We start from the raw sequence: 27,877 nt of genomic DNA, 5'->3' as shown, positions 1-27,877 counted from the left end.
TAAAATGGCAGAACTGAATATCCTTCATTATTTTGTGGGATGAGGAAACAGAGATATACCAGGACTGGAATGAAAAGTCAGGGAAGTCCCTGGATGAAGAAGAAGGACAAACCAGAAGTGGCTTAACCCGTACTAAAACATCAACCATAATTAAGAGTCTAGAAGTCTAAGATCAAGATGTTGGCAGGGCTGATTTCTTCTGACGCCTCTTTTCCTGGCTTAAAGATGACTGCCTTCCCATGGTGTCCTCATCTTGTCTTTCCTCCATGCCTATTTATATGTGTGTTGCTATTTCTCTTCTTGTAAAACAACACCAGTTATTGGATTAAGACCCATTCATATGATCACATTTTATCTTAATGCCACATTTGAGGTACAGGGAGTTAGTACTTATAAATTTTGAGGGGCTATAATTAAGCCTAGAACTGCATGCAACTAATAAATAAATAAGAAAAATATGTAAATTAAAGTAGACATTTAAAAGACAGGTAAGAAAAAAAGTTGGAAATGAAGACTGGTATCGAGCAGCTTGAAAAGAGGAAAACCAAGAGCTTTTGATATTAGCAGAACCAAGGGAATAGTCTTTTTAAAAGGATATGTTCAAATGTATCAAATGCTCTTGAGATATTAATTAAAATGAGGATCTAGAAGTGCATGTTGTCTTTACAAAAGGCAAGGTCATCGTGGACTTTTGTGAGAGCAGTTTTACTGAAGTAGAAAGGGTTACATACATATTCAAGTGGGTTTAGTAGGGAATGAAATGTGAAAAAGAGGAATAAGAGAGTGAAGACAGTTTACTTGAGAGATTCACAGGAGGTGAATAAGAAATGAGATGGAAGTAGCTGAAGGGAAGTATGGGCTTGAAAGTAGTTGCTGTGGTTTTAGTTTTGGCTTTGGTTTCTTTGTTTTTAATAAAAACTGGAAGAGACTTTTCCATGCTCTTCTGGTTGGTGAAATATGGGGAGTAGTGAGGCAGCAGTTGAAGATATGAGACATAGAGGAGATACTCAAGGACTGAAAGGAAGTTAGGATCCAGAGCATTGATAGAGCAGTTTGTGTTTTGAGATGGGCAACTCCTTCATTGTCGTTTATGAGATAGAAGATGGAATGGATACAGTGCATCAATTAAAATAGGAGAGTGAGAAGCTGAGGGGATTGTAACTAGGGTGCTACCAATAGTGCTCAGCCCTTGTGAAGGTTCATTTGCAAATGATGACAATGAATGTATGGTCCCAATCATCCATGTTGGATGATTTTCCTCAGCTCTGATTAGTACCTTGGATGTAGCCAACAGGAAGACAAGGAGTCAGGTTTAGCCTGGTGATGTAGAAGAATTTCACTAAAACTTACTTATGTTCACAAAAACTCACTGTGATGAATGCTTACGTACATTATATATATAGATTGGCTTCAATTTACCCAAGAGGAAACTGAAGAACAGAAAAGCGAAATATCTTGCCCCCATTTACACTGTTAATCAAGAGGTGAGTCAGGATTTGAGTTCATTCTGGTTCTAAAGAATATTATTTTCACCATTATGCTGTACTGTAGTATAAAAAAATCACTATACATTTTCTCAAAACAATAATTTTTATGTTAAATAGAGATACAACTTATAACAGAGTGTAATAACAAAAATGTTTAATTGTAAAATTAAATGAAAAATCTTAGTCTCTAAAATTGATCACATAATATTGTCATAACTATATGTAGCATAATGCCAGGCACTTAGTGGATATTCTATAAATAAATACTAAATAAATTGTGTTTAAAACATAGAAAAGGCCAAAAGAAAATATAACAGAATGGCTTAACATGTTTACTCCTTGTGAAAGGGTTATTTCTTTCCATTACTCACTACATTTTGCTTTGTTTTGTTTTGTTTATTTTTTAATTGAAGTACAGTCAGTTACAATGTGTCAATTTCTGGTGCACAGCATAATGTCTCAGTCATGCATGTATATACATATATTCCTTTTCATATTCTTTTTCATTAAAGGTTATTACAAGATATTGAATATAGTTCCCTATGCTATAAAGAACAAATTTATTTTTTGTCTATTTTCATATGTAGTGGTTATCATTTGCAAATCTCAAACTCCCAAATTTATCCCTTCTCACTGCATTTCTGATTAATGACTATGGAGGATTTCTAAGAAAAAAAATGAAAAAATAAGACAAATGAACTATGAATAGAGTTTCTTCTCAGTGAAATTCTACTCACTGCTTGCTTTCATTCACTAAGGCAGTGTAGTCTCTGCCATACTATTCCCAACTTTTTTTGGTCACACTGTCGGTGACAAATTTCTGCCAGTTGCCAATTGAGAATTTCTGCCAGTTGCCAATTGAGAATTTCTGCTGTGTTTACTTAGATACTGGCCTCCTGGGGTCTGAAAGCCAAGCTGTGGGGCAGATCCTGGACCAATGTAATAAATACACTGAGAAGCATTGCTTCCATGAAGGGGTGCAAGGATGAGAGAATATGCAAGTCTGAACAGGCTAGGGGAAAGCCCTACATCTTAGGTAGTTTAAAATCCAATACACAGGTAGCTTTGGGAGTGTACAGACTAGTCTTATGGGCAAGCTTCTCAACCTTTTTGAGAAACCTACAATTATATGGGAACTAAGTGAAAATTGTGTGAAAATAGCAAATGAAATCATCTTACTGGGAGACTTTTAATGGTATTTTTAGAAGAGGCAGGGAAAGGAAGTGGGAAAAAGGGAGGGAGGAAAGAAGAGAGGTTTAAAGTCATTTTTTAAATTATGGGAAAATGAAAAAGTCACCTTTTCATCATGATAAAGCAATGTGAGTTAAAAAAAAAGAGATACATACATATACATATAGACATACATACATATATCCCTTGGTCCATATATATATCTGAATATATAATATATATTACATATATATCAATAATATATTCCATATATACATAATGACTAAATGCTATTATTAAATCCGTAAAATATCTTTGTAAAACAAGAAAGACATTAGTGGTTGTTTTCAAGGAAAAGAACTGGTTAATCTGGGAACAAAATAGCACACTATTCATTATATCACCTCTTTCTTTTGAATTTTGGTCAATGTGCATGTGTTGCCTATTCAGTAATTAATAAGTAAAATAATATTAAGGTAAGGTATCCAATTATTAAAAGACCATCTTAATCCAATATCATCATCCCAAGAAACTCATATAAAGCTTGCATGGGCCTGCATATACTGTGTATCATCTGGTCATATAAGATGTTGAAGGTTGGGAAAATTGTTTCACTCTCTTGCAAATAGGGATCACTTTTGTTTGGCCTATGTACTTTAGTACCTTATTCAATTGCATTACACACACACAGACTTTCCACACATGTGTGTGCATATATATTTACATATGTATAAATATATAATAAAATATTCCTATTAATAGCAATAATAATGTCACAGAAGCCACCTTTAATGTGAAGCATTCAGAATTAAATTCCTTCTGTGGACTTGCTGAAAAATGATCAAATCATTGAAAAAGTCAGAAGGAGAAATCCAATGCTATGATCTAATCACCACCATTCATTTTATATATCGTTTCAGGACATATTAATAGGACATTTAGGTAATATTTCTGTTGGTTTGACCCTTTTGTCATCATTAAATATTCTGTTTAACTCAAATTATTTCTGACCATAAATATATCCTTTTTTAATAGTAGTAAGGCAATATTAGCTTTCTTTTTGGTTGGCATTTGCTTGATGTAGCTTTTGTCTTTCTATTGCCTTTTATTTTCATCTTTCCTATGTTCTTATATATTAAAAGTATTTCTTAAAATGAGAATTTAGCTAGTTTAGTTTCTTCTTTTTAAAATATTTTCTATCCTTGTTTTAATTTGAAAACTTTATTTTAATTTAATTAGTACTACACTGGGGCTTAACCCTACCATCTTAATTTTAGTTCTATGTATGTTTACATATTTTCCATAGTTATTTTCTTTTTAAATAATTATGCATTTTAAAAATCACTTCATTTCCCCTCTAATAGTTAGCTTGTTATACAGTTACACATTTCTTTAATTCACTTCCATATTAGGCTTGTCTTATCAGGGTACATAATAAATTATTACTTTTATCATTTTCCCAGCAATGAAAAGGTTTTACAACCCTACCTTCAGCATATATTAAAACTCAAAAACCATTATTCTTATGGTCTTAAATAGCCTCTATTTATTTAGATCTACTTGTATTCTCCTTTTTATGTTAACTTGCTTCATCTTTCATCTGGGATTATTTTCCTTTAAGCTAAATGACTTCTTTTTGTATTTCTACTAATGTGAGTTGCTCTGATTTAGGCTTCTACATCATAACCAGAAGCAAAATTCTTAGCTATTGGTCCTTATTTTGAATTCAGTGAATACATATTAGGTATGACTCTTTCTCCAACTGAGAGGGAGGATGAGGAGATGAGAACTGCTTATCAGCAGAGCAAGGATAAGGACCTGCAACCAATGAATTATGTTTAAAGTTGGAATACATACTAAACAGAGACACAAGTACTTTGGGGGAAGTATAAATAGAAGGAGGGATAATAATAAAAGGTAATAGAGGACAAAAATGATGTGTTGATTCTTGTGTCTGCAGACCTAGGTCCAAAGTTTAAGTCATCCCTTATAAGCTTGATGACAATAGGGGCAAACAAGTAACACTTTTCTAAGCTTCCAGTCCCAGTCCTAAAATAAAAAAAAAATACTCCATTTTCTGGGATGGATATAAAGATTAAGAAAAATAATATATTTAACACTTCATACAATGCCTGTTACCTAATAGAAGCTTTATAAGTCATGCAATTATTAAAAATTCAAGAAAGGCTCCATTGACATTATATCATTGATGCTGACTATGAAAAATAAGTAAATTTTCAATAGAAGGAGATCAGATGCAGTAATCTGTGTGGTGAAAGAGCAGCAAGGACAAAAGCTGGAGGTATGAATAAGACTACCATGTTCAGGAAACTGCAAAGAAGTAACATTGCTGAGGTTCTGATGCCCTGAGGTACCCAGTGGGCATGACCCTAGAGGAAGGTGCTTTGGAGCATCATCCTGGAGGGCTTTGGGTGCCATAAGAAGATAATAATTCATGAAATACGCAGATAATCTGCGTTGGAGTTTCGCTAATTGGATTAAGCATCATTATGGATACTTGTGCAGCAATGTACACTTGACCATTTTGCCAAACACATTCAGATTTGCTCAATAAAATGCACAGTATAGAAAGGAGGAATCATCCAAGTCTTCTAGTTCTGTGATTGTCTGCCCAGAACTCACCTCCCATGTCCCTGTCAGCTACCTTGGAAGACTGAATGACATCATAAAAATTTCACCAGGGATAGAGTATTTCATTGTTTTCCCTTAGAAGATTTTAGATCATTCAACCCAAGTTTCCAGTTTTTCTTTCTCAACACTTTTTCTTACTGCACAAACCACAGACATCCCCTCTTTCCCCCCATGTTCCCCTGGCCTCTGAATAAAAAACAAAAACAAACAAACAAACAAAAACCAGTCTTTATCCTTGTTTGTACATGGTATATAAAAAACCCTGCCACAGCTGTTACTATAAATACAAGTTTGCAAACACAAGATTTACCAAGATTATGCTTTCTGTTTTGCCAACCCAGTAGATAGCATTTGCCATGAAGTGACAAATTTATTACCTTTCGGTGCTAAGCCAAATACTGTGGATTCAGAACATGATAATCCAGACACATTGGGTGTGGAGTATAGGTAAAGCCCTAATGTACACAAGGAACTTTTTCAATTTCTCTGCTCCCTCTACCTCTGAGGATCTTCAGGATCCTGACACTCCTTGTTCAGGTACACTTGGAAACCAGTTCTGGGAGTTATTTCAGGCAAGTTAGAATTGGTTACATGATTCTGGATCACACAATTTTGTTTCTGTTTTAAATGAGTTTACTTCTTTCCAAACATGGGGAATGATCTGAAGGAAGCCGCAGAAAACCACTCATTTCTTCAAGCTTGCATTCAGGTTCATTTGCTAGTATTCTGTAAGTACACTTAAGTAAGTAATCAGAACTGTTCTTAGGAAATATTACTCTTATTGTACTCGGAGAAGGGTGTAGCAAATGTGGGTACAAAACATCAGTAACCCTGCTTTCCTGGGAGCATTTAAGAAGGAACTTTCTAAGGCTTATAAATTTCAAAGTACTGTGACCAAGATGGTGAGTGGTTTGGAAACTGCTGAAAGAAGAATATTGGAGGAAGACATCTCTTCAGGTACAAGAAAGGGATGACAGGACACTAACAAGAGATTCATTATCAAATATATATAGGGTGCTATAGGGAGGAAGAAGTTGGCTTGTTTGTTATTGCTAAAAGCCAAAGAGCAGAAGGTATATACTGGTAGATATGGTCAGCTTAAGTGGACAGCCAGAATCATCTACAAACAGACAGTGATGTAAGAAACTATGTGAGAGAATTTCAGCCAACGTTACATGGCCATTCACTTGTGATGTCATAAGTGATATCAATACATTTAATTGGACCAAATCACCTTGGAAGCCCATTCCAACACTAAAGCACTGTTTTAAAACCAAGATGTATTTTGACCTATGTATAAAATCTCTTTTGTATTGTTCCTAATGGTTGAAAATTGAAAGGCTTCTCCAGTAGGATAAGTGGTGAGAGGTCAGATATCTCACTGAATAACAAGAAATCTATTTTAATACCTGTGGTGGTCTCACAAGTCAGTCCTCATCTATAGGTCTGATATTTTCCCACTGACAATACCCTTATTAAAGTATTTCTTGTACCTTCCATCATATATCCCAGCAAATTAATTATGCCACTTTATTTCACACTCAACATGTGTGTGATAAAACATCAATGGTTCAATCTATAAGGAACTCACAACCTTTACCTCCCTAAGCCTTAGTCTCTTCATTTGTAAAATTTGGATAACAGCTACCTCTCAGGACTGTTGTGGGGATTATATGAATCAAAATGCTAAGGTACTCAAAACAGTGCCTGGTGTATGTAAGCTATCCAATACATAGAAGCTAATGATACTGCAATTATTCAAAATGGACATCTAAGTTATGGCTTCTGGGAGAATAATATTAGCAAGATGTTTTACAACTATGGGACACAGTAAAACACTTTCACTTCTATCAGTGTGGTATTTCCAGAGTAGCAGACTGCTGTGCTGAACAAGAATGTTTAGTTTCTCTCCCAGTCCACCAGGATACACCAACTGGAATCCTGATGGAGAGAGGTGCTTGTTCCTTAATTCCCTCACTTCTCTGTAACTAAAGACCAGAACTAAATGTGGAACAACTGTCTTTTTGATTTGCAATTTCAAAGGTGTGATAGCTCCCCAATAGAATCTCAAAGGTTTCTTTTTTTAAGTGCACTGCCTATCAGAACATGCTTTTACCTTTCCCAGCAAATACTTTAGTTTAAATAACCATCCAGGGTAGATATCCGAGTATTCAAGATGTAACCTCAGGAAGAATTTATTCTGCCCAATTCCCTTCTCTGAGGACACAGTGAATAATATGTGAGAGTTAAGGAGTAATTAAGAATAATGGCAGTGTCAACCTTTGGACAAGCGATAAATCTTAGTTTGTTTATTATTTAGAAACTTCATTAATGTTGAGTCAAAAGAGCTGCTTCTGAGTTGTAACTAAAATATGCTAGAGTGATTCCTTAGCTAGCCGCAGGTACTAAAATGAATTTCTTGTTGTTCAGTGAGATATCTGACCTTCCTAACACGTACCCTACTGGGGAAGCCTTTCGATTTTCAAGCCTTGGCACCATGGTGTCTAGTGGAGACTGGACCTATCAGAGAAGCATCCCAGGGCCTAACAAATATTGGTCAAGAGATTCGGCTGATGACTGTTCAAGTGAAAGAGATCTCTCTTTTGTGTGATAGATTGTGCTCTGGGGTTCCAGGCAGAGCACCTTTGTGAATAGCCCCTCAAGACCCCTCTGCTCACCACAAGGAAGCTCGGCTACCATTTCTAATGCTGAGAGCCAGGGAAGAGCATGAATCACATATCTAGGCTAGGACAATCTCTTGGCAGTCACATCAGGGTGGTGGAAGTTCTAAACTCCACGTAGAGTGCCTGAGCTGAAGAACCTTGACTCTGAATGACCCCATAGACAGGGAATTCGTTAAATGGTATGCATCAAGGTGTTTAATTACCACCAGTAACTATGATGTTCCTGCCTTTAATGGCATTTTATCTCCTTTATTTTGTCCACTTATTACCTCTCTTTTGTACTTAAAACCAATATTTTTTCTTCCTTCTCTCTAAGATCCTTCTGACAGTTGTCATTTTTTCTTTCTTTGTCTTCGTTTTATAGTGTTATTATGTGTATTAGTCTACCAGGGCTGCCAGAACAAAATATCACAGACTAGTTGGCTTAAACAATAGAAATGTATTTTCTCATAGTTCTGAAGGCTGGAAGTCCAATATCAAGGTGTCAGAAGGGTTCATTTCTCCAGAGGCTTCTCTCCTTTGCTTGCAAATGGCTACCTTCTCAGTATGTTCTCATGTGACCTTTTCTCTGTGCATGTGCAAACTTTGTGTCTCTTCTTCTTTAAGGACAGCAGTCCTATTGGACAAGGGCCCCATCATTATGATTTAATTAACCTTAATTACCTCTTTAAAGGCTCTGTCTCCAAATGTAGGTACATGGGGAATTAGGGCTCAAAGATATGAACTGTGGAGGAACACAGTTTAGTCTGTAACACTATCTTTGGATTCTCAATTTTGAGGCTTGTGTACTTTGGTCCTATAACTTGAAACATTATATACACAGAAGTACACACACATACAATTTAAGTTGAATATCTAGCCTTAGCTTAATTTCCCATTTGATTTTTTTCCCTAAAGATAAATTCAAAACTAGAAAGTAACTTGAGGCATCAAAAGTATAATTTTGGTCTGTGGATGAAAAATAGGTGAAAGCTTCCTTATTCCACAAGGATAAGTGGAAGGGGGCTGAAAAGGACAGAAGCCACAGAGACAGTGGTGTGGGGGAGTGGAGGGTGAGGATTCACGTTGTTGAAGCAGGGAGTCCTGAGACTGAATCCTGGGTCCACCACTTGCCAGTTGTTTGGCCAGGGCAAGTTATGTTCTCAGTCTCTACTCTCTCATTTGCAAATAGATCATACTGATCCACTTTTAGGGGTTACTGAACAGGCACAAAGGGTATAGGTAAATATACACACATATGTACATTAGCACACATATATTAAAGTGCCTAATACTTCCAGAATAAGAATTTGAACTCAAAGTCTTTGGGTCTTATTTTTTAAAATCTTGTAAAACCATTTAGATGCCAATATCTCAAAGACATGACTTTGACACCTGGCCGACAGGCAATGCACATGCAAGTCTAAAGCCACAGAGGAAATATCAGACTTTCATCTTAAAAATAAAACAGAAATTCAAATACAGAGCATGGTATCTTCTCTATATCTTACTAGGAGCTCAGTAGAGCGAGGGAACTTGGATAAATGGACTTTTGCTCATACTAGACTGAAGGCTCCCTGTGAGCAAGAATCCCATCAGTTTTGTTGGCTATTGCATGCCTGAAACTTAACATAAAGGCTGTTCAGTGTTTATTAATGACTAGATGAAAGTCACGCTCATAAAGTATTGCACTGATAATGGATAGATACATCAGTAGTCCGTAAAATGAGAACGTGGAAAAGGTTTTTCTTGGTCCTTAAACCAAATGGTTCTTAGAGGTTGTTCAAAGTCGCTTTAGAGCTTACTTTACAAATAAAAGACATCCCAAAGGCTTACAATAAAGAATGACTAAGAACTCGAGACAAAAAATATGTTAAAACATAGTTCTTTCACATTCTGTGATGAAAGTAGAAGCAAAGATGCTTCTGAAAATAATCTTAAAAGCAGCGTTGGAGAAAAAAAATTACATTATAAAATAATTTTTGATATATGACACTTACCAGTTTTCTACTAATCAAAAGGAGGTACAGAATTAGTTTCATAATATTTGCTATTCAACTATTTCAGCCTAATATCCTAACAGAAAACACATCTCGGGCATAAGAGATGATTCTTCCTACATTTTATATCACTAAGACGTTGACTTCGACAACATTTCTTACATATAATATGTAGAAAAACAGATTACAGTTTTCAGGATGGGTGTCTAGAATTCAAAAGAGAAAGGAAATCCCTGTAGTTGAAAACTGCATGTAGCTTTCCCAGGTGGGGGAAATCCATCTCTAATTGCAACCGTTAACGTGATTTACAACACTTAAAACACATTTATAAGAGTGAGCCAGCATTTTCATGCCTTTGATTTGTGATAATTATCTTTATAGCTGAAAGATTTCTAATGTCTTTCCTATCACTTTTGACCATAAACATAAGAACTTTTGATTTTCAGCTTCCTCCCTGCTTAAAAAAAAAAAGGTATTCTCCCAAAAATCATTTGCACAGGGAAAATGACTGCCCCAAAATAATTAGGCAAGAGGACAGTTAATTAATGCAGCCTGAGGAAGTAACCCCATATATGACATAAGCCATGGGTTAGAGTCATTTAGACCCACTAGTTCCACCCACAATTATCTCCCAGTGGTTGGCTGGGTGCATTCACAGAGACTACTGCTGGTCTCCCTGCTTCCCTTCATGCTGATGAAATCCATTCTCCACACAACAGCCAAAGTTATCTTTTAAATAAAACCCCTTGCAATGATTTTCCCTGACATATAGAACGAAACCAAAATTTTATCCCATGTTCTATGTGGTCCCCATGATCTAGTTAGGATTACTTTAACCATGAAAATTTATGATAATGTTGAGAAAGAGTGTAAGATTTGGATGTATATATATGGCAATAGTTTAATACTTTTGACATGGAAATGTGACTGACAGGATTCCCAGAAGCCACTATACCAACACCTTTCTGTCTATTTTTTCCCTCTGGCCCTGTATTTAGCCTATTCAGTCCTACTAATCTCTAATAAACCTTATTTTCTTTTCCCTCCCAACTAGAATTGTCCCAAGTACCTATAGCAAAAGCAAATACTCTGCAATAGAAACTGATTTATTCAGGTCTGAGAAATATAAAAGAAGTGTAATTTTCACCCAGATTATATTTGCTTTGGATACTTTCTGGTTTTTATTCCAATATTAAAAATCAACAGTCTAGACCAATATTATTAAACCAGTCTGACCCTTAGAGGCATATCAGTGTGGTCTGGAAGGCAGACTCCAAATGGACACCCCAGAGCTAATCCTAATCTGGTTGCCCACCACCACATGGTACCTCAGAGGCTCCTCTCATAACCTCTCTCTGTGTCTCCCTTTCAGTTTTCCCTTAGATTCATCCATATTATAAGTCTCGTTAAGAAACAAACTTTTTATGTGCTGAGGCAGTTTTTTATTGGTATCCAGAAACTAAAATGAAAACTTATATACATAATATAAGATATTAAATAGAACTGTCTTCCTCCAGAAAAAATGTACGTGTGTTTCTGACATGCAGATAGGCTAACAGCACTACAAATCCCAGATAATCTTAATCCAACTAGGAATTGAGATTATTTAAATTTGGTTTTTATTTAATATAGGGCCTGATCTAATTCCTCTGTACTCTTATTGAGGTCACTACCAAAAATCTGAGGTCTATCAGGCTTTAGTATGGGAAAATTGTGACCATTCCTAAGACTCAGAAGTTTTATTTAGCTTCTCAGCCATTGACTTAGGAAATGGAACTCAGCAACCTCAAATCCCTGGTTAACATCACGGGATTTTCTCCTTCTATAGATGTTGGCCCCATAACTCTTTACTGCCTTGGCAGCTCTTCATTGCATTCAAATATTGTGCATGCATGTACCTATCTATGATCTGTCTGTCTGTCTGTCGGTCGGTCTATCTATGATTTTTCTTGAATAATTTTAATGGTTATTAGAGGTTGCATTGGTCAAAGACAGTACATTAAGCCATTATTAGAAGAGGAAACCATAATACTAATCTTATTAAATATGATAATATGTCCATTTAATACGATATTTCCAGCCTCCTTTAGGTCTTGGCCTATGAAATGTAAATTGAAGTTGTTTTATGCAACTTCTAGAAAGGCTTCTTGAAAGAGTTGAGCCAGGCCATTTTGCCTCGTTCCTTTATGCCTAGAACATAGGCATGATTTCCATAGTTTCAGAAATCATGTTGAAACATAAGGCATCTTTGAAGATAGTTGATATGTGATATGAAAGGAAAGAAATAAAATTATAAAAAGACTGGATTTCCAATGAAAGTGAATCTATGCTTCTGGCTCTTCACTTTCATATTCTTAAAGTTACTATTATTTCCATATAGTGTTATGAACAGCTGAATAAAAGTTAAATCTGACTACAATTTCAGAGAACTATTAATACTTAATCAAACATTTTATTCTTATGAACAGACTTTTGCACATCAGCCAACAAGTGATAATACTAAAACTTAGGACATATTTTTCCACAAAAACATCTGACGAAGTACAAGTCAACTTTCAGGCATCAACAGAGTTGACTGGAAGAATGCTTATGCAAAATCAGGTTTGGTATTATTATATTTCATCTAATGTATTACTTGCTACTTCTCCTACTAATATTTCTATCCATGCCTTTGCTGTCTTCCTTTCATCCTTTTTCTGTCATATTAGGTTTGCTTAGGGTTCTATAAATATTCCTTCTACTAATAATATGAGTTGTGTGACAGCTAACAGCTTACATTATTTATAGTCTTTGCTTTCTAGAGTAAAACAAGAAACCATCAAGTACAGTGATTTACTTAGTTGCAATACGCAAGGTACTCCAGTCTTATTGAAAGAAGAATAATTGTTATGATTATTTAATGATATATACAATGCCTGTTATTAGCTATTTATTGATATATGAATTCTTGAGATCTGCTACTTCTACTGCAAGTGAGAACAACTCATTTTTTCAATCAAATCTAATTGCCAATCCTGTTATGTGGAAAGAAATTTAACTCTTCTCATCAGATTTATTGGATAGCACCATTCTTGGCAGATTTCATATTGATGTAAAATCTATAATAATGTCAAGGTGTTATATTTATAGTTGTGAGAGGAAGCCTAGCCTCTAACATGCTAATCTACAAGAGCAAGAAAATAGCAGGAAAGGAGATATGTTGAAAACAGTAATTTATATATTATTCTGGAATCACACTTCAAAGGAATTAGTAACCTGAGGAGTGCTGCTGCTTGGTAGTTTCAAAGGAACAGTGACCACCAATAAGGTATAAAACTTAATCTCTGAATGCCTGCATTCAGTCTTTACTGCAGGGTTATCAAATGAAAAAGTGAAAAAATGGAAGGAGGTAGTCTGGCAGAGTATCTAAGCCATCCAGCCTTGATTTCTGGGATTTGGATACATATCTAATCTAGCTGAAGGAGAGCAAAATCCACTAACTACCGATATCCTTTTGTAATTAGTGAGAATTGCATTCTATACTGAATGGTAAAAAAAACACCAAGAAAAAATCAGAATTAGTCAGACTCTAGCATTAAAATTTAGATACTGGGATTCCAGACAACTCCATCCCTCTGTTAGACATGGGTTTGAAATGGTTTGTCTTCTAAAAAAGATTCACTGAAAAGACCTGTGCTACTTTGGGGGTGAACAAAAAACAAAAACCAAAAAACTACAGGAATTTACAAGGCTTGTTGGTGTTATTTTCTTCCACAAAGTCTCAACTATTTCAGTTTAGAGCTTTTGAAAAATTTTTATCACTACTACATCTTCCTTGATATCTACCAACTAGTGAATTAAGGAAAAAATTAACTTTCTTTGGCTTCATTTTCTTTCTATAAAATATGAGATAATAATAGTATTTATTTCAAAGTGTTACTGTGAAGATTAAATGAGTTATATGACATTTACTTAAAACGGAGCCTGAGAGAGAAAAAAAGAAAATCTGAATACTGTGATCACTCCCATTACCATTATCATGCTGATTATCATTAGAATCATCACATATGTATTACCTGTTTTTCGATTGATTGATCAGCATCTTCATCACTGATCCTCAGCCTTAAAATCTGAGTTTGATATAGTTTATATACAAAAGGGGAGGACTTGGGGTATCAGGAAAGCATCCCTGACATGTTTCTTCTTGACTAGGTTGTGGAGGCTTATTATTTCTGCACATATCATGTGGATGAAACTAACCCTGCTGCTCTACTCAAAAATGGTTGGACAAAGAAATGGTCATGAGTTGAAGGTTGAAAGAAATCATAAATTCTGGAAATAGATATATGTATACACAGCGGGGGGGGGGGGCAGAGAGGGAGAGGGAGAAGCCCAGCTTCAGTAGTAACCTTCTACCTCCTTTCTTTTTTCCCTTGAAAAGTCTTTAATCTAATCCTGCCCCTTTCCTGACATTTCTTCTTGTCCTTTGCCTGCTTTATCCATTAGCCTAATTCTACAACCTTGAACCCTGATGCAATGAAGACACCTAGTACAGTGATATCTCCTGGCTCCTAAAGAGGCCCTGCATTTATAGGCTTCTCGTTAGTCCCACCTACTTAGGTTGATAGTCAAATCTTATTTTTTATAAAACAACAAAGCTGCCTCATTAGCCAATTTGTTATCTCTTCCTTGGGACTCTGATTTTTTTTTGTTTTGTTTTGTTTTGTTTTGTTTTAACCCCTGCATTAGTGAAGACAAAACACAGTCCCTAGCTACAACATAAATTTTTAACACCTCGCCTCAAAATTCAATTCAGGTGCTTTCAGTCAGACCTCATTGACTCAATAGAGGAATGCAGATTTTGATTTCTTTATCCAGAAACCTAAAGATGCAATTCTTTAAAGACTTTTTGTCAACCAAACTATTTTGAACTTTAGAGAAAACATGTTTCATATTAAGAGTTAGTTCATGTAAATTATTTTCTCACATACAGAGTCATTTATCTCCATAACCATATAAATTTAATATGGATAAGAAACTTATTTTTAAAAGATATTTCTTGGATACACCCCAATTGGACCTGAATTGGGCTTTACATGATATGTCATTTCTATTTCTTTGCTTATTTAATCTCCTCACTTGGCAGATGCTTTCCAAGGAAGCAGTTACATTTCTCCCAAATGCCTTAAAACTTGAAAGAAAGAGGGTACTAGAATTTTAAGCCAAACTTGGACACCCACACAAGCTGACACAATATGTAACCTTCAAATGTAGCAGAAGAGTGAAAGAATAATATATCAGAGAACAACATATTCAACAGGATGTGGGTTACTGGTGGTTGTATGAACAGGGCAAGATAGGAAGTATCAATCATTTACTAATGGTCAGCCATGCACCATACCTTCACAAAATGGATTGCAGGGACCAGTCAATGACATCAAATGTCAAAATTTAGCTTTCTGTTCATTCACTATCCAGTTGAAAAGATGGAAAAATAGAAAAAATACATAGAAAGGATTCAAGGATTATGTTGTTGCTTCTGTTTAGAAGACTGTGTACAGAGAGAAAGAAACAAAAACAAAAACTGTAGTGCCAGATATCTACAAAAATATCTAGTGAATTAAAGATAAAGAAGTGTTTTTTAAAAACTATTGTGCTTGCTGCACTGTGCTTAGAATACAGAATAGTCTCTATTTTCAAGTATAGGCTAGATGAAGAGGCAAGACCAGACTGTGTAGGGGAAAAAAAAAAATCAGGATTCAGAATTGGGGCCACAGGTAGAAATTTTCAGAAAATATTGCCATCATCCTAAACTAGATCATTAGATCATCTTATATGGAATATAGAAAGTTGGACAGAAGACTGGATTCAGATATAACGAATCTGTTTATCTGAAAACCAGATGCAATGATGTCATTCTCAAACTGCAATCAGCAGTATGCTTAGTTCTACGTCAAAAGAGTTCTCTGGAAAGAAAGATGCCTACATCACTTGCTACATAATTGTAATGACCACATGCTGTGTCTATTGTTGGGTTTTCACACCTGTCACCTATCTGATAGGAACTGTCCTGGTTAAGTCTTCCTTCATATCTTCAGTTGTACAAGTCACCTCACCCGGAATAACTTAAACTTTTTTCCAACAATCCAACTTCTCATCCTTCAGGACACATTCAAGTTTTTCTTCAGTGGAGCTTTTTCCAGTGATAGGCATCTTTATCTCTCATGTGTTTGAGAGCTAATCTTGCCTCCCCCCAAAAAGATTTTTAAAATTTCCTGTTTATCAGATGTTTTAATTGTATGATCACAAAAGAAGTTTGACCTTTTTTTTTATTATGGTAAATCATGCTATAATTTTGGCCAACAGAATGATAAAATGAACATGGAAATAACAGACACATCTCTAGGCGTGGCCCTAGTTAAAAGATAAGATAAAATCCTCTTTATTTCTTCCATTCCAGGGTGATATTGAAAGTCCCTGTAAAGAATATGTAATATGAAGTTCAAAGACTAGAGCTTGGGTCAGTACTGTTAGGAATGCTGCCTAGGAGACCTTTCCAACCATTAACATTAAAGTTAAGTTTTGTGTCAACAATAAGTAAACTCATATTTTAAAACAAAGTTTTAAAATTACAATATCAAGTTAATTACCCTGAGTGGTATACTGCCTCCTCTATTCATTATATGAATTAACACATGCACAGCACTTAAAACCATGCTTGGCACATAGTAAATGCTTAACAATGCTAGTTGTTATTATAATTACTAATACTAATACAGTCCCACTAATGTAACCCTTTCAACTATAATTTAATGAGTACTCACTAGGACTAAGCATGTTCTGAACATTAGCAAAATTCAGTTAGTAAGCACTGTCTTTGTTCTTGAGGAGTTCACAGTCTATTAAAAATAAAATAATATTATAGTAATAAAATAACTAACATCTATTAGAACTTGCCTAAAGTGTGCCACTTTTGTATATCTTTACATATATTAACTCCTTTTTGCCTTAAAATAACTTTATATCACACCCATTGTATAGCTGTGGAGACCAAGACAAAAAAAGATAAGAAAATGCCCAAAGCTGCAAAGCTGATAAAGGACCAACATTTACATCTAACTTACATCTATGTTAGGGGGTCTAACTCTAGTTGCTATACTTTATCTTCCATGCCATGCTGCCCATGAGAATTATGTGAACTGATGAAGCTGTGTACAGAATGTGATGAAGACACTTCACTGAGTAGTTGACACTAGAACAAAGTTTGACAGATCAGTAGAAGTTGGCCAGGTGCACTATAGTGTTAAGGATGAAATTTTTAATTAATAAATTATTTCCTGTGGATTTTGACTGATTGATTAATGAAGTTAATTTTAGGAAGCACTGAGCTAGATAGTCTACAAGATCTTAACTAGAGATGATTTTTGGTTGTAAGGAGAAATCCAGTTTAAACTGTACTTAGAAAAGAGGAGGTGAGCAGTCATAAAGTCATACACAAGGCTCAAATGATATAATCAGGACATTACAATGTTTTTAAAAAAAACCATTCATTTATATGTTTTTATTTGGAAATGTTTCTATCAGTACAGTGAAACTAAATTTTAGAGACACTAGATGTCATCAGTTTGGATACCATTAGTTTATTATAAAAGAGAAATATGGAAATTATTTACATGATGAAAAGATTTCAGAACTTCAGTGGAATGGGCAGCTTCATTTCAATAGTGATATTTAAGTCCATGTATTTTCCAAGAATGTCACCATCTCTAAATAAATAATCCTTTTCATCTAGAACTACTTTGGTGCCTCTGTATTCTGGGAGAGGTACTTTAGCTCCAACTTTCACGCTAACTGGTTGACTCTCCACCCTTTCCTTTAGAGACCAATTCTGTTACCTGCAATACTTTTCCTTGAGATTTTTCTGGAAGCATAATGCCTCCTTTGGTTACAGTTTCAGCTGCCCTCTTCTCAACTAATACATGGTCAAAGAGAGGAATAAACTTTCTAAATGCTCTCCAGCCACTGCCGCAAGAAGAAATCCGCAGTCCAGCCCTCTGGACATGTGAACTTGGGAAAAGCCAATACAATGCTTTTTATTTAGACTGTTTTTTCCATACTGAGTAAAAAAGAAAAAGTGGACACTGTTTACTAAGGGCTTATATTTTATGAGACTATTAACCTCTACAGGAAGAGTACTGAGGTGGAGATATTTTCACCACCTCAATTCTTCCTCCTAGGCACACAGGAAACTCATTGTCTAGACTCATTTCCACATTGTTGGAGCCACATGACTGACCTCTAGCCAATAAGCTGTGGGAAGAAATGATCTACATCCGTTCAGGATTGGCTCTTAGACATTTTTTTTTCTGTATCTTCCAGCCCCATTTCCCCTGGTGCAGTGACCACGAAGGCCACGTGTTTCATATGGCGAAGTCACAAGCAAAAGTGTGGCCCAAACCAAGCTGGATTCTCCATGAACTATAAATATATACAGTTAAAAAATATATATGTTAAGATGCTGGAAATGCCAGGCCCAGGGTTAATTTGTCACTGTAACATATCCTAGCCTATTTTGATTAATATAATACATGATTATGCAAGTCTCAGAGATAACTCTTGGTGGACTAATTTGTTTTGCATGCTAATCTCTGAATTAAATACTATGACAAGAGTTCAGAATAATCTGAAAGGCCAGGCCCAACTTCGAACAACCTGAAAGTAAACTATAGAGAATACCAAGGGAGTCAGAATGTAAAGGAACAGAGATGGAAAAAAAAATTGTCCAAAACATATTCTATATCTTTGTCTTATAGTAGGTAACTCATATAAAACATAGTTGCTAATTTACTAGACCATTGTTAATCACATTCATATTTACCAGTATCTGAAAAGATAATCTTTCAGAATAAAGCTGTGTGGTCCTTTTCCACATATAATCTGTTCAACATTTGAGCTTGATAACCAAACATTTTTTTCCGCCTGAAATTTTCCTTCTCGCTCACATTTTATTTCATGTCTAGGAGTTAATGCTGCTTAATTCAGTCATCTTATTCAGATATAGAAAGGCTTTTCATACATTTCTTATTTTTTGCTAATACTGTCATCTGACTTTGTTTTTATTAAATATTAATACATTTGTCTTCAGGAATAATTAAATTTATTTCCTTGTAAAGCTCATGGAAGTAGAAAGTTAAGTTGAACGGATCATGGTTGGTACTGTACTTGAGGGACTCTCACATACATTAATCCTATTCTGGGGCCAATTTTTATTACAGAAAATATCTGTGCACTTAGGAAACAGGAAGGGAATCCTAGAATTCCAAGTACACCAAGAAATACAGTCCTCCTTTATACTGTGGGTTGTTTAGTACAGTCAGATGCATCTTTAAAGGAATATGACTTTTTCACTACTTCAAATTTCAATCTTTTTAGGAAAACTACTTTTGCAATTGGGCACAATCTTAAAGAGCAATACCAGCCATAGTATAGATTGTTCCTTTCATATTAAGCTATATTTTTCTTTATGCTCTAAAATTGTATTTAGCTTTATTCTTCAAATTAATATGATACTGAATTCTGTGAAGTATTTTAGAGTAGTCAGAGGCAGGAAAACAAGAGGTACACATCTAAATACCCAGATCAGTAATATAAGCAATAAATTAGTTTGTAGAGATTAAGGAAAAAAAATATAATCTCAACTGAGAAGAATGCTCTTGATAAACATGAAAGAAAAGGGATTTAAAATAGCATGAAATACGGGTTTGTGCAAGAATAAAATTTTTAAAATAATAAGGGGGAAGGGGATGAGAAGGGATGAATTTGGGAGTTTGAAACTTACAAATGTTAGCCATTATATATAAAAATAGATTTAGAAAAACAACAAGTTTCTTCTGTATAGCACAGGGAACTATATTAAATATCTTGTAATAACCTTTGGTGAAAAAGAATATGAAAATGATTATGTGTATGTATATTCAAGACTGGGACATTGTGCTGTATACCAGAAATTGACACATTGTAACTGACTATACTTTAATTTAAAAAAATAATAAAATAATATGGTACTCTTATTTGAGTCATTCAAGCAAAAATGGAGAAACCATATAGCATAATTTCTTTAGAAAGATATAGGCATTACGTGGAGGATTGGACTAAATTACTATTAATATCATCATCATCATTATAATTCATTGGAAAATATATTCTCAATATTCTTGTAGCAAAGTTTTCTGTGGCTTTTTTTTTTTAACTTTAAAAAATGTATTTATTTATTTATTTAATAGGGGGAAGCAATCAGGTTTATTTATTTATTCATTCATTTATTTAATGGACGTACTGGGGACTGAACCCAGGACCTCATGCATGCTAGGCATGTGCTTTACCACTGAGCTATACCCTCCCCTCTCTGTCATTTAATATTAACTAATCTGTATTAAATAGCAATAATTTATCAAATATAGTAATAACTTCACATGGACTAGCACATTTAGTGCTCATAACAAGTCTATGAGGTAGAAACTATTATCCCTATGTTATGTATGTATGTATATATTCAGAAACATTTCAGACCAATAAACAAAATTAGGAAATAATTACAAGAAATACCCCCACATTCACTAACTGCTTCTGTCTCTACACTCAGGCACAGTATACCAAATCATCTGAAGATCAGGTGCATCCATAGCAACACTTTCAAATGTGCATCTCAAGGACAAGAATGCTGAAGAATCCATCTCTCAGTATCAAAGACATTCCCCTACACAAGCCCAACACTACTACTATGCATGAAAAATCAACATTAATATCCTAAAATATTCCATCCATTTTCCATCTCCAGTTGCCTGAAAAGTATACTTATGGTTTCCTTTTAAATACAGGATCTGGTAAAACCACATAATTAATTTGGCTGATATATACTTTTAGTCTTCACAATCTAGACTAGACCCTCCACCATAGTATATTTCTCATAATATTGAATATTATGTGACTTTAAGGTAGTTCTCTTTAAAAAAATTCCACATTCTTGATTTGCTGACAATTTCATAATGACATTCAAATAACATATTGTGCATGTTTGGGGGATGCTCTAAAAATTCTACAAGAGCAGCTCAAAGGCCACTTCTGAAAATAAACTTTCTATTATTCCTTCATTAGCTCAAATACTGTTCTTTCTTTCCCTCTTCTATGATTATTCTTCAGCCCACCCTGTGGAAAAGTGCCTTCTTTACCTTGTACAACAGAAATATGCTTAGTCACTAATTGCAGTGCACTGTTGAAGACAGAAATGTACGTCCTATAACATACAGGAAAAATACCAATAATGTTTTTGGAGTAATGAAAGTATGAATGCAAGATACACTGGCCAAATTCATTACCTATTAAGTTCTGCTCTCTTAAGTTTTAAACTAGTAATCTAGTAAGTTTTAAACTTACTGAGAATGAAAAGGTAGATTCCATTATAGCAAGGCTTGGGACACCAAAATAAATTCCAGATGGATTAAAGTTTGAGTGTAAAAAAAATGTAAGACACACACCAACATATAAGTGAATAGTTTTAATAAATATGAAAAGAGATTTTCTAAAAAGACTTTCAATTAAATAAACCAGAAAGGAATTGAAAAACTTAAATGCACATAAAATATTTTCCATATGAAAACACATGAACTAAATTAAAAGGCAAACAAAGCCAAAGAGAATGTTTGCCAAATATCACAAGAAAAAATTGATATTATTCTCTAAAGAGCTTTTATATTAACAAAAATTATACTAAAATCACAACAGGTAAGTAGGAAAAGGGAAAAATGTGATTTATAGAAAAATATGTTTATGAATAAAGTTTATTTTAAATGTTTAATTTAGTGAATTTTTGAAGAAATTAAAATTAATAAAACAATGACATGCTTACCTAGCAAATGTTCAAAAATTTTTTAAAAAATCAAGTATTTGCCAATGTGCAAGCAAATAATACTTTCATTCATCCATAGTGTGAATTTAAATATTCCCATTGCTCTGTAAGAAAAAAATTAGGAATACATTATCAATAGCCTTAAGAAAGTCTATATCAGGAGTTCTGGTCCAGATGGCAGAGTGGTAGGGCCATGAGCTTGCCTCTCCTGGAGGATACAACGAAACCACAACTGAATGCTAAACAACCATCGAAAAAAGACTGGAACCTAGCAAAAAAGATCTTCTGCATATACTTCTAGAAGTATAAAGAGGGAACCACAGCAAGATGGTAGGAGGGGAATGCTCGCGATACAATTGGGTCCCATACCCTCTGGGTGGGTGATATAGAAGTTGAAGATTTGTTAAGTCGCAGAGGCCCTCCCACAGGAGTGAGAGCTCTAAGCCCCACCCAGCACAGGTCCTGGCATTGGGAAGAGGAGACCCCAGGATATCTGCTTTTGAAGGCCAGGGGCACTTGGCTCCGGGAGCCCCACGGGACTGGGGGAAATGGAAACTCCATTCACTTGAGGAGCATACACAGAAACTCATGTGCACCAGGTCCAAGGGCAGAGGCAGTGATTTCATAGGAACATGAGCCAGACCTGCCTGTTGGATTTGGAGGGTCTCCTGGGGACATGGAGGATGGCTGCAGCTCACTCAGGGGACATAAAAGCTTGTGAAGGACATTCCAGGAGTGTTAATCTACATGAGCTTTCATGGAGGCTGACATCTTAACTGGATCATTAGCACAAAGACCCAGCCCCACCCAACAGCCTGTAGGGAAGCCTCAGGCCAAACAACATACAGGGTGGGAGCACAGCCCCATCCATCAGCAGACTTTCTGAGCCACAAAGGTCTCCGACAGAGCCCTACCCACCAGAGGTGTAGGACCAAGCTTCACCCAGCAGTGGGCAGACACTGGCTCCTCCTGCCAGGAAACCTGCATAAGCCTCTAGTCCAGCCTCATCCACCAGGGGCAGACACTAGAAATAAGAAAACAATAATCCCAAAGCCTGTGGAAGGAATCCACAAGCACATAGAAAGATAGACAATATGAGGTGGCAAAGGAATATCTTCTAGGCCAAGGCACAAGATAAAATCCCAGAAGAAATAAATGTTGAGGAGATAGGTAATTTATCTGAGAAAGAGTTTAAAGTAATGATGGCCAAGATGTTCAGAGAACTCAAGAGGAATATAGATGCACAGAGTGAAGTTTTTAGCAAAGAGTTGGAAAATATAGAGAATACCCAAACAGAGTTGAAGAATAAAATCACTGAAATGAACAATACACTAGAAGGAACCAAGAATAGACTAAATGAGACAGAAGAACAGATCACTGAGCTAAAAGACAGATTAGTGTCAATCACTACTTCAAAATAGAAAAAAGAAAAAAGAATTAAATGGAATGAGGATAGTTTAAGAGAACTCTGGGACAACATGAAGCGCTCTAATATTTGCATCATAGGGGTCCCAAAAAGAGTAGACAGAGAGAAAGGACCTGAGAAAATTTTTGGAGAGATAATAACTAAACACTTCCCCAACTTGGGAAAGAAAACAGTCACCCAAGTCCTGGAAGCACGGAGTGTACCAAACAGAATCAACCCAAAGAGGAACACACCGAGACACATACTCATCAAATTGACAACAATTAAGAATAAGGATAAAATATTAAAATTAACAAGAGAAAAGCAAAGAAAAACATACAAGGGAATTCCCATAAGGTTAGCTGATTTTTCAGCAGAAGGGAGTGGCACGATATTTTTAAAGTAATGATAGGGGTAAACTTACAATCAAGAATACTCTATCCAGCAATGCTCTCATTCAGACTTGATGGAGAAATCAAAAGCTTCACAGATAAGCAAAAGCTAAAAGATTTCAGCACCACCAAAACAGCTTTACAACAAATGTTAAAGGAACTTCTCTAGTCATCAAACTGTAAGAAAAGAGAACAAAAAGAAGAGAGAGAGAGAGAATAAAAAGAGAGAGACCTACAAAAGATTGCCTTCACTGTTCAGGGTCTTTTGTGCTTCCTTATAAATTCTGGAATTGTTTGTTCTAGTTCTGTGAGGAATGTCACGAATATTTTGACACGGGTTGGGTTGGATCTGTGGATTGCTTTGGATAGTGTGGTCATTTTGATAGTGTTGATTCTTCCAATCCAAGAGCACAAGAAATCTTCCCATTTCTTTGTGTCATTTTGACTTTCAGAGTATAGGTAACTTCCCTGGTTAAGTTTATTTCTAGGTGTTTTATTGTTTTTGATATAATGGAAATGTCTCTGCCAGTTATAAAATTCTGGTTTTTGAAGTGAAAAAAAAAGTGAATGAAGGGCTACAAATGACAAAATATCTTTCTTTTTTATGGGTGAGTTGTATTCCATTATCTGTTCAACTATTGAAGTGCACTTAGGATGCTTCCATATTTTGGCAATTATAAATAATGTTGCTATTAATAGCAGGGTGTATGTATCTTTTTGAGTTAATTCTTATTTTGTGGGTGGCTTTATTCCTTTGATAACTATGTAAGTTTAAAAAGCTAAAGCTCTAAACATTCTTAGAAACAATGAACAGTACATATATGTAAATTAAAAAATATATGTGCAGAAAAAAAATGATCTATCAAACCATGAAAGAAATAGAAGAAACTTAAAAAGACATATTACTAAATGAAAGAAGCCAGTCTGTAAAGGCTACAAACTGTACAATGTCAACCAAATGACATTCTGGAAAAGGCACAGCTACATAAACAATAAAAAGATTGTGGTTTCCAGGGGTTTGGGGAGAGGGAGGGAAGGAGGAATGAACAGATGCAGCGTGAGGGATTTTTAAGGCGATGAAATTATTCTGTAGGATACCATAGTGGTGGCTGCATGTCATTGTACATTTGTCAAAACCCATAGAACGTACAACCTCAAGAGTGAACCGTCCTGTAAACTATGGACTTTGATGGATAATAACGTGTCCATGTCGGATCATCAGTTTTACCAAATAGGCCACACTGATGAGAGATGTTGAGGGGAGTGGAGGATATATGTGTGGGTGGGGAGGGCTATGTGGGAACTCTGCATTTTCTGCTCAATTCTGCTGTAAACCTGAAACTGCTCTAAAAAAATAAAGTCTATCAAAAAAAAAAAAAAGAATTAAAAAAAAAGATTAAACAAACAAACAAAAAAAGAAAGTCTATACCATTTGACTCATTATTTCATCTTATAGGATCTATCCAAAGAATAAAATCTACCAAAGAATTATATAAAGATTTTATGCAAATCAAAATCAAAACAAGTAATGGCTAAATATATTCCAGTGTAGCTATAGGATAGCATATTTTACTATTAAACATTTTTTAAAAGTATACCTTGAATGGGAAAATGATAACATACTAATAAAAATAAATAACATTTATACACAATAAATGCTACATAGTTTATATAAATACATAGTATGATACTAATGATAAATTATAAACATACTTTCAAGTGAATATTCTGAGTTAACTCTGAAAGTAGGCTTTTGAGGTTTTTTGTTTTTGTTTTCCTTTTTTGTGTCTTCCAAATTATTTCCAATAATCATGTATGCATTACACTTGAGTTTTTTTAATATGCAAATAAACTTAAAAAATATTTAGGTGCTGCTCTTAGTAGTTGGAGAGCAACTTCATGTTGGTTTTTGAAAGAGCAGCAGATGCATCAGATTTTTCTTTCCACTTCTATGTTGTTTAGCTAAGCTGATACTTGAGTGGGTCTCAACCATATGGATGTGCTTACTGGCGCATTAGCTTGGTGTGCTTCTGTCAGCCTCAGCTAAAGCCTCAATAGACAGCTTGAATGATTCTTGACATCCATATTGAGGTCAGTCCAAAGTAGGCAGCCTGTCAGTGATTGATTACCTATCTCTGGGAACCCTGGGGAGTTTTACATTTTATATACACTTTTATCCCCTTGGGAAATTTGGCATTTTCTGTGTTCATATCTATTATCTATTCGGTACAATAAAGGCTTTCTAGATAAATAAATCTTAAAATTTGTTTTCTTTGTAGTGTACACAAAGTTAACATACATAAAACTGAGTTATGTTTTGTTAACTGTAAAGTTTTATAAAACTTGGTTATACTTTCAAAGCTTTAATTTCAAAACTGACACACAAAATACACAATCTGAATAGCTTGAAACTTTTTAAAGAAATTGAGTTTGTATTCAAAAAGCTTCCCACAATTACAATTCCCTGCCTGGATGGCTTCACCAGATTTTGTATTAAATTTTAAAGAAGAAATAATACCAATTAAACATAAACTAATTCAGAAGATAGAGGCAGCATTTCAACTCATTTTATGAGCCCATAATAATCGAATAATTCTGATACCACAATCAGAAAAGAACATTACAAAAAATAAAATTACAAACCAATATTCATCATGAATTTAAATGCAGAATCCTTAACAAAATAGTAGCAAATCAAATGAACATTGTTTAAAAATGGAAAAAAAAAAAAAACCAAGGAAACTACCCCAGGAATGCAAAGTTGAATTAATATTTATAATTAGATAAATACAGTTCACCTCATTAATAATAAAGTCTACATAAAAATATAACCAGCTTAGAAGTAGAAAAGGCAATGGACAATGTCAACACATATTAATAATAAAAATATCTGCACTCTAGGAATAAAAAAAAAACTTCCTCGATATTATAAAGCACACATATGTGAGGCCTACAGCCACCATAATACTTAATGGTAAAACACTGAATCTTTTTCCCTGAGTGGGGATCCAGCAAGGATGTTCATTTTCTTCACATCTTTCGAACATTGTACAGAGGGTTTATCCATAGCAATGTATGTAAATATAAAGCATACAGATTGGATAAAAAACAAGTAAAATATGTTTTTCAGATACAGTTATGTACGTGTAAAACCTTAAGAAATGTACAAAAAAATCCTCAACTTAATAAATGAATTAAGTAAAGGCATAAGAAACAGTCATTAATCAATATAAATTTATCTTTATAGACCAGGAGATTAGCAGTAAGAATTGGGATATTAAATCAAAATATATGATTTTTCATCATTTAGAAAACAAAACACTTAGGAGTCACTGGAATAAAAATGTGCATGTATACATTGGAGAAAAGAGAAAAACACTGATGAACAAAACTAAAGTAGATAGGAATAAAAGGAGAGATAATCCATATTAATGCAACAGAAGACTCCGTATTTTAAGACATCAATTCTTTCCTTTAACATTTCTTTTAAGGACAATTAACTGGTACTAATCTCCTTCAGTTTTTTTCTAGGTAACTCTTTATCTGTCCTTCAATTCTGAATAACTTTACTAGGTAGAGAATTCTTGGTTGTAGGATTTTTCTCCCTTTCAGCACTCATGCATATCAACAAAGAAAAACAAACCACATAATTAAAGTTGGGGGGAAAAAAGTTGAAAAGACCATTCAAAGAGGAATATTTATATATTCCTTCATAAAACTGGCAAAGAAGTACATGAAAAAGTTCTCAACATCACAGTCATCAGTGGAAACACAATGAGATCCCACTGAACATTCACTAGAATGATTCAATGTCTTATACCAAATATTCAAAAGGGTGTAAAGCGTCTAGCTACCTTAGCTGGAATTACAAAGCAGATAGAATTGCCACAAAAAGAGCCAAAGGAGAAAATGCTTATGTAGTCAGGATTGGGAAGGAAGTCACATGATGAGACTGAAAAGAGGTCAGAGAAGGAGGTCAGCAAAATAGTAGCAAATCTCAAGAAAACCATGTGCAAAAAGGCCAATCAATATGCACTCTGATATAACAGTCTTGGGGGTTTCCTTAGGCTCACAGTGTGATATTCAACATATGAATTATCACAGAGGAGTGGGGAGAAAACCTGAAGTGAAACTAAGGGATTCATGTTAAAAGGATGAGAAGAAAATAGTTTAGAAAACTCTCCTGTAAAGTATACACTGTAGGAAAGAAGAGAGCTAAAAGTA

At 34.8% G+C, this 27,877-nt stretch overlaps 1 pseudogene; it reads right to left on the bottom strand.

Annotated features, from left to right (window-relative positions):
• Nucleotides 1-17,638: 17,638 nt before the first annotated feature.
• LOC102514874 lies at nt 17,639-20,684 on the bottom strand (annotated as a pseudogene).
• Between the last annotated feature and the right edge of the window lie 7,193 nt (nt 20,685-27,877).

This window comes from Camelus ferus, chromosome 11 (genome assembly GCF_009834535.1).
Source record: "Camelus ferus isolate YT-003-E chromosome 11, BCGSAC_Cfer_1.0, whole genome shotgun sequence".
NCBI classification, from domain to species: Eukaryota; Metazoa; Chordata; class Mammalia; order Artiodactyla; family Camelidae; genus Camelus; species Camelus ferus.
The sequence above is the reverse complement of the archived record's forward strand: the minus strand, read 5'-3'. Positions and strand labels throughout refer to the sequence as shown.